The following is a 19,807-nucleotide window of genomic DNA, read 5'->3' as shown; positions in this document are numbered from 1 at the left end:
CCGTAACCCTGGAGGAATACATAAGGGACACTTTCCGGAACATTTGAGACTCCAAAAAGGAATAGGTATGTGGTACGGTAAGTAAACCGACTCCAAAACAGTTCTAATAGCATTTTTTATCCGTTTTGGAATATTTAAGAAAATAGGAAAATAAGAAGCAGTCCGGGAAGGACACGAGGCATCCATGAGGGTGGAGGGCGCGCCGTACCCCCTGGGTGCGCCCCTGCCTCATGGGCACCTCGTGTGCCCTCCGGACTCCGTTTTCTTGCATGATAATTCTTTTTGTCGGTAAAAATTCATTATATAATCTCCCGAAGGTTTTGACCACCATACCACGCAAATATCCTCTGTTTTTGTTTCGAGCTATTTTCTGCCAGAGTTTTCAAGGCCAGGCATTATGTCGTCCCCCTCCTCCAACAATGAGGGCAACAACACTTGGCTAATGAAGATAGAGCTGAAGAGAGAAGAACTCGGGGAGATCAACAAGGATGATGGGATCAAGAAGGCCATGGAGGATCAAGCTCCGGCAGCAAAAGACGAAGACATCCTCCAACCTCATTACAATCTTCTTACCCCAACGGAGATAGAAGCTTTCAAGATGATTGAGTTAGCTCGCATACAAAATAAGTATCTCACACGTGAAAATATTTTATTGAAGCAACATATCACCGTACTCAAGGGCATTATCCGCAAATTGGAGGATCTCCTACGCTCGATATGAGACTATCCGTCATCACCACCATCTTCTTCACTAGCAAAGGAGAACTGAGTATCTGGTATGGGCACTCCCCTTGGCAAATGCCAAGCTTGGGGGAGTGCCCCAGTATCGTATCACCATCACACTTTTATCTTTACCGTTTTTCTTAGTTCGATCCTTTTGATTATATCTTGATCTAGTAGAATAAAGTTTTAGTATGATTTAGTTTTGATTTTTGCTTTATGGTCCTTCTATGTAATCGAGTCTGTGAGTTATATAATAAAGATTAGTTATGAGTCAAGGGCCTGATTATCTTGCCATGATCTTGAGGGAGTAAAAATAAATGAGAAGAGATCGAATAAAAAGAATAAAAGAGATCATATTGGTCTTATGGAGACTAATGACTTCACATATAAAAGAGTATGATGAATAAAAGTTGTTGAGAGTTGACAAACATAGTTTTGGTCATCGTTGCAATTAATAGGTAATAAAGAAAGAGAGATTTTCACATATAAATATACTATCTTGGACATATTTTATGATTGTGAGCACTCATTAAAATATGACATGCTAAAAATTTGATGTTGGACAAGGAAGACAACATAATGGGTTATGTTTTCTTATATCCAAAATAAAGTATATTCTCATGGATCATCCAACATGTTGAGCTTGCCTTTCCCCCTCATGCTAGCCGAATCCTTTGCACCAAGTAGAGATACTACTTGTGCTTCCAAATATCCTTAAAACCCGGTTTTGCCATGAGAGTCCACCATATCTACCTATGAATTGAGTAAGATCCTTCAAGTAAGTTGTCATGATGCCGGCAATAAAAATTGCTCTCTAAATATGTATGATTTATTAGTGTGGAGAAAATAAGCTTTATACGATCTTGTGATGTGGAAGCAATAAAGGCGACGGACTGCATAATAAAGGTCCATATCACAAGTGGCAATATAAAGTGATGTTCTTTCGCATTAAGATTTTGTGCATCCAACCATAAAAGCACATGACAACCTCTGCTTCCCTCTGTGAAGGGCCTATCTTTTACTTTTGTCTTATACCTTATACAAGAGTCATGGTGATCTTCACCTTTCCATTTTACATTTTATCCTTTGGCAAGCACATTGTGTTGGAAAGATCCTGATATATATATATATATATATATATATATATATATATATATATATATATATATATATATATATATATATATATCCAATTGGATGTAAGTTATTATGAACTATTATTGTTGATATTACCCTTGAGGTAAAAGGTTGGGAGGCAACACTGTAAGCCCCTATCTTTCTCTGTGTCCGATTAAAACTTCATACCCATAAGTATTGCATGAGTGTTAGCAATTGTGAAAGACTAAATGATAGTTGAGTATGTGGACTTGCTGAAAAGCTCTTATGTGACTCTTTCCGATGTTATGATAAATTGCAATTGCTTCAATGACCGAGATTATAGTTTGTTAGTTTTCAATGAAGTTTCTGATTCATACTTGACATTGTGAATAGATTGTTACTTTAGCATAAGAAATTATATGATAATACATATATATGTTGCTGTTATCAGAATGATCATGATGCCCTCATGTCCGTATTCTATTTTATCGACACCTCTATCTCTAAACATGTGGACATATTTTTCGATATCGGCTTCCTCTTGAGGACAAGCGAGGTCTAAGCTTGGGGGAGTTGATACGTCCATTTCGTATCATACTTTTATATCGATATTTATTGCATTATGGGTTGTTATTACACATTATGTCACAATAATTATGCCTATTCTCTCTTATTTTGTAAGGTTTGCACGAAGAGGGAGAATGCTGGCAGCTGGAATTCTGGGCTGGAAAAGGAGCAAATATTAGAGACCTATTCTACACAGCTCCAAAAGTCCTGAAACTCCACGGAAGTCAGTTTTAGAATATATAAAAAATATTGGGCGAAGGAAGAACCAGAGGGGGCCACCCACCATCCACGAGGGTGGGGGCGCGCCCTACCCCCCTGGACGCGCCCCCTGCCTCGTGGGCCCCCTGGCAGGCCTCCGGTGCCCATCTTTGGCTATATGAAGTCTTTCACCCTAGAAAAAATTAGAAGCAAGCTTTCGGGACGAAACTCCGCGGCCACGAGGCGGAACCTTGGCAGAACCAATCTAGTGCTCCGGCGGAGCTGTTCTGCCGGGGAAGCATCCCTCCGGGAGGGGAAAATCATCACCATCGTTATCAACATCGATCCTCTCATCGGGAGGGAGTCGATCTCCATCAACATCTTCACCAGCACCATCTCCTCTCAAACCCTAGTTCATCTCTTGTATCCGATCTTTGTCTCAAAACCTTAGATTGGTACCTGTGGGTTGCTAGTAGTGTTGATTACTCCTTGTAGTTGATGCTAGTTAGTTTATTCGGTGGAAGATTATATGTTCAGATCCTTTATGCATATTAATACCCCTCTGATATGAACATTAATATGATTTGTGACTAGTTACGTTTGTTCCTGAGGACATGGGAGAAGTCTTGCTATAAGTAGTCATGTGAATTTGGTATTCGTTCGATATTTTGATGAGATGTGTGTTGTCTTTCCTCTAGTGGTGTGATGTGAACATCGACTACATGACACTTCACCATTGTTTGGGCCTAGGGGAAGGCATTGGGAAGTAATAAGTAGATGATGGGTTGCTAGAGTGACAGAAGCTTAAACCCTAGTTTATGCGTTGCTTCATAAGGGGTTGATTTGGATCCATATGTTTCATGCTATTGTTAGGTTTACCTTAATTCTTCTTTCGTAGTTGCGGATGCATGTGAAGGGGGTTAATCATAAGTGGGATGCTTGTCCAAGGAAGGGCGGTACCCAAGCACCGGTCCACCCACATATCAAATTATCAAAGTAACGAACGCGAATCATATGAGCATGATGAAAACTAGCTTGACGATAATTCCCATGTGTCCTCGGGAGCACTTTCCTCTATATAAGAGTTTGTCCAGGCTTGTCCTTTGCTACAAAAAGGATTGGGCAACCTTGTTGCACCTTGTTTACTTTTATTACTTGTTACCCGTTATGAATTACCTTATCACAAAACTATCTGTTACCGATAATTTCAGTGCTTGCAGAGAATACCTTACTGAAAACCGCTTGTCATTTCCTTCTGCTCCTCGTTGGGTTCGACGCTCTTACTTATTGAAAGGACTACGATAGATCCCCTATAGTTGTGGGTCATCAGATGTGCAATGAATGAAGAGAGACATGTATAAAAAAATGATGAACGGTGGCTTTGCCACAAATACGATGTCAACTACATGATCATGCAAAGCAATATGACAATGATGGAGCGTGTCATAATAAACTGAACGGTGGAAAGTTTATGGCAATATATCTCGGAAAAAATAAGTCATTTTGACCTAGAAATAATAAGGAGAGGACTTTTGGGATGAAGCGCCGTCGTCTCGAGGCGGAACTTGGGCAGGAGCACTTTTGCCCTCCGGCGGAGCGACGCCGGGGGAACTTCCCTCCCAGAGGGGGGAATCATCGTCATCATCATCACCAACAACTCTCCCATCTTGGGGAGGGTACTCTCCATCAACATCTTCAATAGCACCGTCTCCTCTCAAACCCTAGTTCATCTCTTGTGTTCAATCTTTGTACCGGAACTATATATTGGTACTTGTGGGTGACTAGTAGTGTTGATTACATCTTGTAGTTGATTACTATATGGTTTATTTGGTGGAAGATTATATGTTCAGATCCAATATGCTATTTAATACCCCTCTGATCATGAGCATGATTATCATTTGCGAGTAGTTACTTTTGTTCTTGAGGTCACGGGAGAAATCTTGTTGCAAGTAATCATGTGAATTTTATATGTGTTCGATATTTTGATGGTATGTATGTTGTGATTCCCTTAGTGGTGTCATGTGAAAGTCGACTACATGACACTTCACCATATTTGGGCCTAAGGGAATGCATTGTGGAGTACTTACTAGATGATGGGTTGCGAGAGTGACATAAGCTTAAACCCTAGTTTATGCGTTATTCCGTAAGGGGCCGATTGGATCCAAAAGTTTAATGCTATGGTTACAATTTATTCTTAATACTTTTCTCGTAGTTGCGGATGCTTATGAGGGGGTTAATCATAAGTAGGAGGTTTGTTCAAGTAAGAACAGCACCTAAGCACCGATCCACCCACATATCAAATTATCAAAGTAGCAAACACAAATCAAACCAACATGATGAAAGTGACTAGATGAAATTCCCGTGTACCCTCAAGAATGCTTTGCTTATCATAAGAGACCGTTTTGTCCTGTCTTTCGCCTCAAAAGGATTGGGCTTCCTTGCTGCACTTCTACTACTACTATCGTTACTTGCTCGTTACAAATTATCTTGCTATCAAACTACTCGTTACTTATAATTTCAGTGCTTGCAGATATAACCTTGGTGAAAATTGCTTGTCATTTCCTTCTGATCCTCGTTGGGTTCGACACTCTTACTTATCGAAAGTACTACGATTGATCCCCTATACTTGTGGGTCATCATACTACTGTTGTGTAACCTACAACAATCACTTTTCACAAGACATAACTTGGGAGTCTGATATAGTTTACATCTCGCATTATTTTCTAGCTTGTACTACTAATTTGTTGAAATTGCACTAATGATGAGACAGTTTTAACTTGGTAGAGTGATATTCGTTGCGTCTTACATATGGTGTCTAGCTTTCATTCCTTCTAATTTGTTGAAATGCCTTCTACTTAGTTTACACATCATAAGTTGTCAATATGCAATGATGTGAATCTACAATGGCACTAATGACGAGAGACCTTTAACTTGGTAGTGTGATGTTGTTTGCATATTGCATATGATTTATTTCTTGTACTGCTTCACATTTGTTTAAATGCCAGTTATGACGAGACACTGTTAACTTGGCAGAGCGGTATTTGTAGCATATTTCACATGGTGACTACCTTCCATTGCATTGCTTCTAATTTATGGAAATGCCTTCTACTTAGTTTACACATCATAGTTCTGATTATCTCATGTCGTCCTATTTTTCGTACATATTACATCCTCCTATCATGTGGTTGTCTAACATCAAAGTTTAGTTCGTCTGTATCACGCATCAATTTGTTTTGAAGAACTAAATTTTTATTCCTTTTTCTTGTCGGCTTGACTTAACATGGAATGGAGAAAGAGGAAGGAACAAAGAATGACAAGGGATGGTGTTAGTACTAAGGACACACGAAAACGGAAGCGGAAGAACTATGCAGATTCTGATAGTACTGATGGTGCAATAGAAGGTCAAAGTCCAGCAAAAAATTGTACAAACACGGTATCCCGTGCTACATGAGTTGCTAAACAAGCCAAATAGAAACTAATAGCTGCCACCAAACAAGCAGAGACAACCCTAGTTGTTGCAACACCTTCCACAGTACCACCAGCTGCATGAGTTACTCGTTTGTCAACTCAGCTAGCAGCACGTTCCCAAGCTCCCTTGCCACCTGACACTACTTCCGAAGCACTCTTTACACAAGACGAGTTGGCAAGATCAGATGAACCTTGTGAGCTTCAACAATAAGAAGGTAGTTGCCGGAGTCAAGTTATAGTTGCATGCTTCTTTATATGTAGTCTCACAGTTTGATGTACACTAACACTTCCTATGTTCGTTGTTGGACTAGCACCTAGGCGCGGGAGGAAACAAACATCAGGGATAGCGCTCGATAGGTTAACTAAATCTAGAGGAGGAAGAAAGGAGATCTGTTTTGAGGCGGGTTTAAAAAGGCCATGTGATGCTACAGAGTCAGCCAAGTTAGTATCAGAGGCAGTGTTTGCTGTTAGGTGTCATGCACGTATCCTCCCAACATGGATTCAGTACAGGAATGACAAAGATCAAACCCGGTTCAACACCTTCCTCGACCATTTATCTATAAGTATGGTTATGTATGGAAACTACTAATATTGTCTTGCTCTATCCCATACTTTCTAGGTTGCTGATAATGAGACTCCCATAATTTTCAACATATGAGGTTTAAGTTGGATAGACAAGATGATGCAACCAGACAAGCTTGCACCCATGTTTTCAAGTCTTCTCTACGAAGTGTTGGTATAACTTGAGGAAAACTCACTTTGAAGGCAAGGCTAACAGTGAACTTGCCTAAACATCTCCAGTGGAAAATATATCGGATGAAGACTGCAGAGGCCTCGTTAAACACTAGTCTGATCCAAAGTATCAAGTATGTTATATATATGTGATCAGATCACATGTTGAACTCCTATTTACGCATGTGCCTCACAAATCTATCTTCTTGTAGGTGAACTGCTCAAAGAACCCGGCCAACCGTACAAAAGTGAAATTCCAACAGACGACGGGATCTCGTAACTATGTTACACACTGCGGGGCTCTTGTAATTAGCTATTGTTTCACTCTTTCCGCTATTGAAGGAAGTATGCCCTAGAGGCAATAATAAAACTGTTATTTATATTTCCTTATATCATGATAAATTTTTATTATTCATGCTAGAATTGTATTAACGGGAAACTTAGTACATGTGTGAATAAATAGACAAACAGAGTGTCACTAGTATGCCTCTATTGGACTAGCTCGTTAATCAAAGATGGTTAAGTTTCCTAACCATAGACATGAGTTGTCATTTGATGAACGGGATCACATCATTAGAGAATGATGTGATTGACTTGACCCATCCGTTAGCTTAGCACTATGATCGTTTAGTTCATTGCTATTGTTTTCTTCATGACTTATACATGTTCCTATGACTATGAGATTATGCAACTCTCGAATACTGGAGGAACACTTAGTGTGCTATCAAACGTCACAACGCAACTGGGTGACTATAAAGATGCTCTACAGGTGTCTCCAATGGCGTTTGTTGAGTTGGCATAGATTGAGATTAGGATTTGTCACTCCGTGCATCGGAGAGGTATCTCTGGGCCCTCACGGTAATGCACATTACTATAAGCCTTGCAAGCAATGTGACTAATGAGTTAGTTGTGGGATGTTGCATTACGGAACGAGTAAAGAGACTTGCCGATAACGAGATTGAACTAGGTATTGAGATACCGACAATCGAATCTCGGGCAAGTAACATACCGATGACAAAGGGAACAACGTATGTTGTTATGCGGTTTGACCGATAAAGATCTTCGTAGAATATGTAGGAACCAATATGAGCATCTAGGTTCCGCTATTGGTTATTGACCGGAGATGAGTCTCGGTCATGTCTACATAGTTCTTGAACTCGTAGGGTCCACACGGTTAATGTTCGATGACAATCGGTATTATGAGTTTATGTGTTTTGATGTATCGAAGGTAGTTTGGAGTCCCGGATGTGATCACGGACATGACGAGGAGTCTCAAAATGGTCGAGACATAAAGATTGATATATCGGACGATGTTATTCGGACACCGAATGAGTTCCGGGGTCACCAGATAAATATCGGAGTGCCGGGGGTTATCGGAAACCCCGGAGGGAACTAATGGGCCAACATGGGCCTTGTGAGAGAGAGAGGAGAGGGCCCTAGGGCTGCCCCCCCCTTGAGGAGTCCGAATTGGACTAGGAGGGCGGCGCCCCCCTCCCTTTCCTTCTCCCTCTCCTTCCTTCCCCCTCTCTTCCCTTGTTGGAAACCTACTAGGAATAAGAATCCTACTTGGGGGCACGCCCCATGAGGGTCGGCCGGCCTCCCCCCTTGCTCCTTTATATACGGTGGCAGGGGGCACCCTAGAACACACAAGTTTATAGTTGTCTTAGCCGTGTGCGGTACCCCCTCCATAGATTTCCACCTTGGTCATATCGTTGTACTGCTTAGGCGAAGCCCTGCGTCGGTAACTTCATCATCACCGTCATCACGCCGTCGTGCTAACGAAACTCTCCCTCAACCTCAACCGGATCAAGAGTACGAGGGACGTCACCGAGCTGAATGTGTGCAGATCGCGGAGGTGCCGTGTGTTCGGTACTTTATCGGTTGGATCGCGAAGACGTTCGACTACATCAATCGCGTTATTTAACGCTTCTACTTTCGGTCTACGAGGGTACGTGGACACAATCTCCCCTCTCGTTGCTATGCATCTCCTAGATAGATCTTGCGTGATCTTAGGAAAAGTTTTGAAATACTACGTTCCCCAACAACTACGCCATATTATCAGATCTATATTGACTTGTTCCAAATGTAGAGGAAAGCCCACAAGGACCAAAAAGTACCTGAACCAAATGTTGTGGAAATCTTCAAGGACTGTCACACCAGCAAGACGAAGGGCATGACTACACTAGTCAAAGCCGTTGTTGTAAGTCCTTAATCCTCATGCCTTTTAACTATTACTTACTCTGACTTGTGCATTGAACTGCACGGTTTGCAGCCAATGTCTATTTTCAATTTTATACACAATTGTCTTAGCGTATCATTGCACCTTACAAGGTTTCAAAGAGAGGAGTGTTGTTCCTTTGATCTTCATTTGTAATCTAGTTCCGTGCTGGACTTGCAGTCTTCGGTCTTCGTATCTTCACAGCCCATCAGTCCGGCCCATGGCTAACAGGCTGGACACCTGAGGACCCCTTAGTCCAGGAATCCCTTAGTAGCCCCTGAACCTGGCTTCAATGACAAGGTATCCAGCGCGTAGTGCTGTCTTCGGCATTGCAAGGCGGGTTCCTCCTTCCAAACTCCAAAATAGTCTTCGGACGAATTGATCGTGTCCGGACCTGTAACACACAGCCGTAGAGAGTATAGTATTCTAAAAATCCAATCTCCTGATAACTTTTAGTAATGTGATGTCACGCTTCTCGGTCATTATTTCGAACTGTTTCCCGTCCTGTTGTTCCACATTTCAGGGCGTGGTTGTCATTGACACGTCTTGTCGAAGTAGAGATGGTGTCCCCTAATTGTGGGATTTTCATTAATATGAGCGTGGGTAACCCAACCGTCCTGCGGGAAAGATTCCTTAGGAATAGGCAGGTTCTTAGGCTTAGGAGGGGGCGTCCAACACCCGCTGCCTTTATAAAGGAACCAAGGGCCCTCTTTTATGCCAAACCTCTCCTCGGCCTTCCCGTCCTCGAGTTCTAGTACCCAAGGTTCGACTTCATTGTTTCAAGCCTCCCATCATGTCCGGACCCAGCTCCCAAGGTCGATGGGTGGCTTCCTCCGTTACGGAGGAAGATATCGCAAAGCTTGGGGCGGGCAGATATTTGACCGCGGAGGTCCACCACAGGCTTCATTCTCAAGGACAGGTTATTCCGACCCCCCAGATCTGGCGAGAGGGTCATATTCATCTCCCACTTCCTCCAGGGGCTAGGGTTTGCTCTTCACCCCTTCTTTCGGGGGCTAATGTTTTATTACGGACTAGATTTTCATGACCTAGCCCCGGACTCTATCCTCCACGTCTCGGCTTTTATCATTACATGTGAGGCCTTCCTCCGAATCCCCCCACACTTCGGCTTATGGCTCAAGACCTTCAGTGTGAAGCCGAAGGTAGTCGACGGGGAACGGGTGGAGTGCGGCGGTGCTACGATCAGCCAACTCACCAGCACTCCCTGTCCAAAAGGTTCTTTTACCGAAACTTCCAATCACTGGCAGCGGGAGTGGTTTTACATTACGGAGCCCCGCAGCCCCAAGTGGATAGCTGCACCCACATTTCGTCCTAGCCCACCGTTACAGCTTGCATCATGGGTCAACAAGGGGCTGGACTGGGGATCAGATGATGAAGTGCAGATTATAGAGCCGCATCTGAACCCTCCTTGAGAGAGACATCGATCTTGTCAACGTGATCCAAGTGATGTTAGTTCGCTGAATCCTGCCATGCCAGCGCGGGTCTCACCGCATGTGGGAGTTTAATCCAGAAGGACCACAAACCCTCCAACACTTCTTCGGCACCACACACAAAGGGATGTGGAAGTTATTTTTTGGGAAGCGGAAACATTGGTCGGACACCATCGAAGATGCTAGACTTAACTGCAACCATCCGGATACCCCGGTAAGCACTTGGCTCCCGAACACTTTGTAATTATGCATACCGTAATATGGTACTGAGCAAGCTATCTTCTTCCACGGCTAGACAAAGAAGGCGGAACTAATTATGTGTTCGGCCCCTCTGCCCGAGGGCCCAGCGAATCCTGTTCTAACAAGGATGCTGGCCCTGGCACCATACCAGATGCCTGTGAAGGAGGGCGAGGCGGAGAGTGAGAGGACCAAAGATGGCCCCTATTCCAAGGGTGCATCGGACATTGTGTCTGGAGGAATCAAAGTCCCCTCATCTGAAGACAAAAGTGAAGGGGGGGTCACTGTCTCCTTTCCTCCTAGGAAGAGAAGGGCATCCTCCGAAGATTGGGAGAAGCAGGCTCCTAAGCGAGGCAAGATGCCTCAGGTGGCTGGCTCGGGCTTGGAGGACGTCGAAGCGCAGTCTCATGACGAGGACAAGCCTTAGGCCAAATCGTAAGTGAATCAAGGATGTTTTAAACATGTCCCGTTCCTTTCTTATAATGCCTGGAATATATATATATATATATATATATATATATATATATATATATATATTGTTTTTGCAGCTCAGCACACAGTCTTCCTCAACAATCCTCTTCCTCTGGGGACCTTCTCCCAGAGATGATGGAAAGCGAGACGCCCCCACCAGCCTCTCCGTCCAATAGGGCGGACGGCTTAGAGGTGTTGTCGCGGAGGGTCTCTCCCGACCAACAAGTGGTGCAAGGGATGATGAAGACATTACCCGAAGGAGATACTTCGGTGTCCCAGGGTCCGGGAAACAACAATGAGGGCCCCGGACAATCCAATATACAGCCGGATACGTATGAACGGATCCCTTCAAAGGGTGGTCGTATTCCTACGGCAGCCTCCGGAGACCTAGAGGCGCCGGATATCTTGACGAACATGCTGCAGTAGGCGTCCGTCTCAGAGGAACATCTTACCTTAATGGGCACGGTGGTTGAAGAGGTCCAGTCCGCGAAGAGCGGATTGAGGCCTTTGCGAGCCTACTAAGAGGCTTCGAGGTTTGTACTGTAATATGTGCAATTGTGTTTTATTTGCAAAATACACCTATGTATAGATAGTAGCCCCTGAGACTCGGGTTGGCTTCCCATGGGAGGCGAATGGAGGATCAAGAAGAAACATTCAAGGACTAATCTGATTAACTTGAACACAAGCTGCTTCCCCCTGGCTACTTCCCAGACTACGGATATTGCTGAGCTGCAACGGAAGCTTGATATGGCCGGGGATGACATTGCGTTAATCAATGTGCGTCTTGACGAATCGCAATGTATGTATTCAGGGCAGTCCCTTCAAATAAATTTTTGTGATATAAGCATAATGCTGAAATTTATATACTATAATATGCATGGCTGCAGATGGTGCTGCCGCCGTTGAAATTCTTCGGGCGGAGCTGGCCCGGGCCAAGGAGCAGGCCCAGTGTAGTAATGCGGCTGTCGAAAAGGCATTAGCTGAGTTAAAAGTCAAACGAGCTGCTCGGCGTCAAGACGAGGAGAAGATATCCGCGATGGTGCTCGAACTAAAAAGTGATGCTAGCCGCTGTGAACTCCTGGAGAAGGAGAATGAAGCCAAAACAGCTGAAGTTGACAAGGCCTTATGAGAGGCGAGAGAAGCGCGGTCTGAATCTAGAGCCGCCCGTGAGGAGATCCGGCAAGCTAGGGAAATTGTGGCTGGTGAGCCATTTTTGCTACAGACTAGGTTCGGCGATCCGAACTATGCTCAGCTTAACCAATTGTGGAATTCTCCGGACGAGTTTTTAGACTTGCCGAAGAGTTCTTCCGATGCGGCATAGTTTTACTAGGCGCGAGAGGGGTATGCAACAGAGAAGCTTTTCTGGTCATAATTCAGCGCGTCGAAGCACCCCCTGTTGCTAAATGAGCAGATGTCCCAGTGGGCCAAGCTTCATAGGATATCCGGCGCTACCATGAAGAACGTCATAACCCGGTTATGGCCAACTTAGCATGTTCCGAATAGTTACTTCGGCTTGGTGCAACGGCTTGTTGACGCGGTGCCACGTATCGACGCTGTGAAGCGGTCGGTGTGCATCGAGGGTGCACGGATGGCCTTTGCCTGAGTCAAGACATTCTGGGGGAAGATGAAGGCCATCGATGTTGTGGTGAAGAGTCCACCCAAGGGCAAGGACCGCCACGAACCGGAGCATTATTTTGGAGACGTCCTAGTGGCTGCCCGCTTGATAGAAGGTCAGTGCTCGAAAGACATAATGTTCGAGTGAGGTGTATGAGAATTGTACGAGACAATTTTATAGTTAATCTATTTTTATATATTGCTCAAAAGTTTGTGTTCCTCCTGTGCAGCCGTTTTAATATAATCTGAAAGTTTTCCAGTCGGCGGCTTCAGCCCCTCATAGGAAGTACGGGGGTGTTCGGAAAAGCATTTGATCACTCTTGACCCAACGTCTTGGTCCGTGAAAGAGGTGTCAATGCGGCGAACCAGGCAACCAGACTATAGGGCGTTAACACTTTCACTTAGACATAGGAGTTTTATGGTGGGTCTACGACATAGCCCCCGGTATGTATGCGGCTTATTCATACGACGCGTGTACATATTTGACCGAAAAGAGGTCCTTCGTGTGACATGGAGGAATCGCTAGAGATTCGATAAGTCATCGAGTGGTTGACCAGCTCTCGCCACATCATGACAGTCAGTTTTCGGCTTTCTCTACTGAGGTGCTAAACCAGGTGAACCGGAAGCACAATCATAGTAGTTCTCCCTTTACTACCCTAGCCGATAGAGCGGAACATAGGATAGCAAGCACAGGAGCCGGGCAACCCAACTATTGACCCAAGACATGATTCGGAGTTGATGCATATAAGGCCAAACTCGCGACGCCGAAGTATGCTGCAAAAGTTGTTCGGACTTTGTTGGCAACTCAATTGTTCTCGTACCGAGCCCCTGGCAAGTTTAAGCCGGGGTATATCTGTGAAACAACCATAGGAGGCGTATTCATTTGCGGAAAGACACGGATAATTAATACTGGTAATGTGAATTGGGAAATGAGCGATATACCAAAGATTACTTGATATATATAAAGGCCACGACCCCGGCTATTTGATATGCCCTGGGTCGAAGGCAGAGGAAAAAGGCATGTTATAGGCTTGAAAAACAGTGCGATCTACAAAAAGTTATTTTGGACCTCCTGTCACACGTCTGCGTCGCCTGTCCTCGGCGAGGGGAATCCTTGAAGGAAGTAGCCCCGTAGGTGAGTGTATGGATCCGAACTCTGATAGAGTCGGTTTTAGATGTTTCTCCTTTACGCCACCTGTTTTTAAGAGGTAATGAAGAAAGAAAAAGAAAAGTAGATAAAAATGTTACCGGAGTGCTTGCAGACTTGTCCGTATTATGCTTCCACCAATGCCCATGGTATCTTAAGTGCGTAGTTATGTATGCATGGTATAGTTTTAACGGGTATATGACATGGGCAACAGAATCCGAACTGCTATTTTTGCTTCAGATTTGATCGATCTTCGGGGGGAAATTGCTTCTAGCCCCCGGCGTTTGGCTGGTGAACCGCTCCGTCATCCCTAATGTCTGGCGGCCCCCTTCCCTTGTGTTCGGCGTTGAGCTTGCCGGCCTGCTTGAGGACCCAACAGTTTCTGTTGGTATGATTAGCTGGTTTATTGGGGTGGCTATGAATCTGGCAGGGTCGGTCCAGTATCCTATCTAGGTTGGATGGTTCGTCTTTGTTCGCCTTGAATGGCTTTTTCCGTTGACTGGGTTTGGGATTGCTGAATCCGGCGTTGACCGCTGTGTCACGTGATCTTTCATTATCATTGCAACTGTTGTGTTTGCTTTGTCGTGGCTTGCCGTTGTCGTCTCGGATTTCAGAATTGCCCGAGTCGCTGGTCCTATTGCTTCTACGAGCGAGCCAGCTATCTTCTCCCGCACAAAAGCGGGTCATTAGAGTGGTAAGGGCTATCATGGATCTAGGTCCTTCTTGACCGAGGTGGCGTGCAAGCCATTCATCCCGGACGATGTGTTTGAAGGCTGCAAGGGCTTCTGCGTCCGGACACTCGACGATTTGGTTCTTTTTAACTAAGAACCTGGTCCAGAGCTGCCTGGCTGACTCTCCTGGCTGCTGGATAATGTGACTTAACTCATCGGCGTCCGGTGGCCGGACATATGTTCCTTGGAAGGTGTCGTGAAAGGCGTCCTCCAAATCTTCCCAGCTGCCAATAGAATTTTCCTGCAGACTGTTTAACCAGTACCGAGCTGGTCCTTTGAGTTTTAGTGGTAGGTATTTGATGGCATGAAGGTCGCCCCCACGGGCCATGTGGATATGGAGGAGGAAGTCCTCGATCCATACCATGGGATCCGTTGTTCCATCGTATGATTCAATATTCATAGGTTTGAACCCATCTGGGAATTGATGCTCCATTACTTCATCTGTGAAGCAAAGAGGGTGTGCGGCGCCTCTATGTTGGGCCACACTGTGACGTACCTCCAATGGAATCCGTTTGCGGTTTTCGGCCTAGGCGTGGCTAGGTTTGTCACATCCGAATAGGTGGCCGTCGCCGCGTGTCGAGGTATGTCCTCGCGATCCGTAGGTCGCTCTTGGGTGTCCTGCTCTGCTACACAGGTCCTGTTGATGGTCGTGTGCACAACCCCGAGTTGTTTTGTTCTTTCCTTTATGGCGAGGTGCGGCGGTCTGGTGTTCGGCTTGAGTTGCCGCTTTACCCGGACCAAGTTGTGGTTGACCTGACGCTCTGTGTGATAATGGCACGGGCTCGAGCGCCCTGTCATCGCCCTGGGGTAGCAATCTACTCTTCGGGTAGCTTTTGGTTGGGCCACTAAGGCCGTATTCTTCGGCGGCTAGGACTTCGGTCCATCTATCATTCAGCAGATCTTGGTCATCTTGAAGTTGCTGCTGCTTCTTTTTCAGGCTCCTTGCAGTGGCTATTAGTTGGCGCTTGAAGCGCTCCTGCTCAAGAGGTTCCTCAAGCACGATGAAATCCTCGGTGCCGAGGCTCACCTCATCCTCAGAGAGCGGAAGGTAATTATCGTCCTTTGAATCTTCGTACGTGGCCTATTTACCAGGGCTAACCTGCCCATCTTCCCGTTCATCTTGGTCATTAGTTGTATCAACGGGGTCTTGGCTGTCTTCGACATCGTTGTCCATATCGTCAATGTTCTCAGAGTCGTAATCAAGTGTATCGGTCGAATCCTGGACCGTGGCTATGAAGTGGGTGGTGGGTGGGAAGCAAAATTCTCCACCGCCGGCCCCTGGTTCAAGCCGGATATAGTTCGGCTGTGAGTCCTTCGCCAAGGACAGGTTCTTTAAGGAATTTAGCGCATCGCCCAAGGGTGAGTGCTGGAAGATGTCTGCGGCGCTAAATTTGAAGATCGATAAACGATCAAGCTCGGCGTCCGCGGGCTCACGTGGTTCGAAACTTACGTTCGGAGACGAGTTCGGAGTTCCGGTGAAAAAGACGTGTGAGGGGTTAAGTCTATGTGCGGCTCCAATGTCGTGGGATCTGTGGCCTCCGTGGTGGGTTGATCCTCCCGTCCTCGAATGGCGCAGTTTGCTCCGGTTCTAAGGCCAGAGCGGTTATATGAGCGATCTCCTGGAAGCGGTCTGACGACAGATTTAGGTCATGATCATCGCGGTGACCGGGAGCGGCTACCGCAGTCTCGAATCCGGCAAAGATCAAGTCCCCACGGATGTCCGCAACATAGTTCAAGCTCCCAAATCTGACCTGATGGCCAGGGGCGTAGCTTTCGATCTGCTCCAGATGGCCAAGAGAATTGGCCCGCAATGCGAAGCCGCCGAACACGAAGATCTGTCCGGGGAGAAAATTTTCTCCTTGGAAGGCGTTATTATTGACGATTGAAGGGGGCATCAAACCTTTTAGCGACGGCACAGAGGAACTCTCAATGAAAGCACCAATGTCGGTGTCAAAACCGGCGGATCTCGGGTAGGGGGTCCCGAACTGTGCGTCTAAGGTCGATGGTAACAGGAGACAAGGGACAGGATGTTTACCCAGGTTCGGGCCCTCTCTATGGAGGTAATACCCTACATCCTGCTTGATTGATATTTATGAATGTGAGTATTACAAGAGTTGATCTACCTCGAGATCGTAATGGCTAAACCCTAGAGGTCTAGCTTGTATGGCTATGATAATGAGTCCCCTATGCGGACTAAGTCCTCCGATTTATATAGACACCGGGAGGATCTAGGGTTACACAAGGTCGGTTACAAAGAAAGGAATCTACATATCCGGTCGTCAAGCTTGCCTTCCACGCCAAGGAGAGTCTCATCCGGACACGGGTGCAGTCTTCGGTCTTTGTATCTTCACAGCCCATCAGTCCGGCCCATGGCTAACAGGCCGGACACCCGAGGACCCCTTAGTCCAGGACTCCCTCAGGGGGCACCCTAGAACACACAAGTTGACAGTTGTCTTAGCCATGTGCGGTGCCCCCTCCACAGATTTCCACCTCGGTCATATCATTGTAGTGCTTAGGCGAAGCCCTGCGTCGGTAACTTCATCATCACCGTCATCACGCCGTCGTGCTGACGAAACTCTCCCTCAGCCTCAAGTGGATCAAGAGTACGAGGGACGTCACCGAGCTGAACGTGTGCAGATCGCGGAGGTGTCGTGTGTTCTGTACTTGATCGGTTGGATCGCGAAGATGTTCGACTACATCAACCACATTACTTAACGCTTCCGCTTTTGGTCTATGAGGGTACGTGGACACACTCTCCCCTCTCATTTCTATGCATCTCCTAGAAAGATCTTGTGTGATTGTAGGAAAATTCTTGAAATACTGCGTTCCCCAATAGTAGCATCTAAGCCAGGTCTATGCGTAGATGTTATTTGCACGATTAGAACACAAAGGAGTTGTGGGCGTGGGTATATACATATTGCTTGTCATTACTAGTTGATTCTTGACTCAACCGTATTGTTGGATGAAGCGGCTCAGACCGACATTACGCGTACGCTTACACGAGACTGGTTCTAACGACGTGCTTCGCACACAGGTGGCTAGTGGGTGTCTGTTTCTCCAACTTTACTTGAATCGGCTTCAATGAACAGGGTTCTTTCTGAAGATCAAAAATCAATCACTATACTACGTTGTGGTTTTGATGCGTAGGTAAGAACGGTTCTAAGTCCATAGCAGCCATGTAAAACTTGCAACAACAAAGTAGAGGACATCTAACTTGTTTTTGCAGGGCATGTTGTGATGTGATATGGTCAAGACGTGATTATACAAATTGTTGTATGAGATGATCATGTTTTGTAACACAGTTATCGGCAACTGGCGGGAGCCATATGGTTGTCGCTTTATTGTATGAATACAATCGCCATGTAATTGCTTTACTTTATCACTAAGCGGTAGCGATAGTCGTGGAAGAAATAGTTGGCGAGACGATAATGATGCTTCGATGGAGATCAAGGTGGTAAGCCGGTGACGATGGTGATCATGACGGTGCTTTGGAGATGGAGATCAAAAGGCACAAGATGATGATGGCCATATCATATCACTTATTTGATTGCATGTGATGTTTATCCTTTATGCATCTTATTTTTCTTAGTACGACATTAGCATTATAAGATGATCAATCACTAAATTTCAATGTACAAGTGTTCTCCCTGAGTATGCACCGTTGCTACAGTTCATCGTCCCGAGACACCACGTGATGATCGGGTGTGATAAGCTCTACGTTCACATACAACGGGTACAAGCCAGTTTTGCACAAGCAGAATACTCGGGTTAAACTTGACGAGCCTAGCATACGAAGATATGGCCTCGGAACACTGAGACCGAAAGGTCGAGCGTGAATCATATAGTAGATATGATCAACATAGTGATGTTCACCATTGAAAACTACTCTTTCTCACGTGATGATCGGAAATGGTTTAGTTGATATGTATCACGTGATCACTTAGATGATTAGAGGGATGTCTATCTAAGTGGGTGTTCTTAAGTAATATGATTAAATTGAACTTTAATTTATCATGAACTTAGTACCTGATAGTATTTCGCATGTCTATGTTGTTGTAGATAAATGGCACATGTTGTTGTTCCGTTGAATTTTAATGTGTTCCTAGAGAAAGCTAAGTTGAAAGATGATGGTAGCAACTACACAGACTGGGTCCGTAACTTGAGGATTATCCTCATTGCTACACAGAAGAATTACGTCCTGGAAGCACCGCTAGGTGTACCACCCGCGCCAGCAACTACAGACATTGTGAATGCCTAGCAGACGTGTGTTGATGACTGCTCAGTAGTTCAGTGTGCCATGCTTTATGACTTAGAACCAGGACTTCAACGACATTTTGAACGTCATGGAGCATATGAGATGTTCCGGGAGTTGAAGTTAATATTTCAAGCAAATGCCCAGATTGAGAGATATGAAGTCTCCAATAAGTTCTACAGCTGCAAAATGGAGGAGAATAGTTCTGTCAGTGAACATATACTCAGAATGTCTGGGTACCACAACCACTTGACTCAGCTGGGAGTTAATCCTCCTGATGATAGTGTCATTGACAGAGTTCTTCAATCACTGCCACCAAGCTACAAGAGCTTCGTGATAAACTATAATATTCAAGGGATGGATAAGACAATTCCCGAGCTCTTCGCAATGCTAAAGGCTGCGGAGGTAGAAATCAAGAAGGAGTGTCAAGTGTTGATGGTCAACAAGACCACCAGTTTCAAGAAGAAGGGCAAAGGGAAGAAGGGGAACTTCAAGAAGAACAGCAAGCAAGTTGTTGCTCAAGTGATGAAACCCAAGTCTGGACCTAAGCCTGAGACTGAGTGCTTCTACTGCAAAGGGACTGGTCACTGGAAGCGAAACTGTCCCAAGTATTTGGCGGATAAGAAGGAGGGCAACGTAAAAGGTATATTTGATATACATGTTATTGATGTGTATCTTACTAATGCTCGCAGTAGCGCCTGGGTATTTGATACTGGTTTTGATGCTAATATTTGTAACTCGAAACAGGGGCTACAGATTAAGCAAAGATTAGCTAAGGGCGAGGTGACGATGCGCGTGGGAAATGGTTCCAAAGTCGATGTGATTGTCGTTGGCACGCTACCTCTACATCTACCTTCGGGGTTAGTTTTAGACCTGAGTAATTGTTATTTGGTGCCAGCGTTA

This window comes from Triticum aestivum, chromosome 4A (assembly GCF_018294505.1).
Source record: "Triticum aestivum cultivar Chinese Spring chromosome 4A, IWGSC CS RefSeq v2.1, whole genome shotgun sequence".
Classification (NCBI taxonomy): domain Eukaryota; kingdom Viridiplantae; phylum Streptophyta; class Magnoliopsida; order Poales; family Poaceae; genus Triticum; species Triticum aestivum.
The sequence above is the reverse complement of the archived record's forward strand: the minus strand, read 5'-3'. Positions refer to the sequence as shown.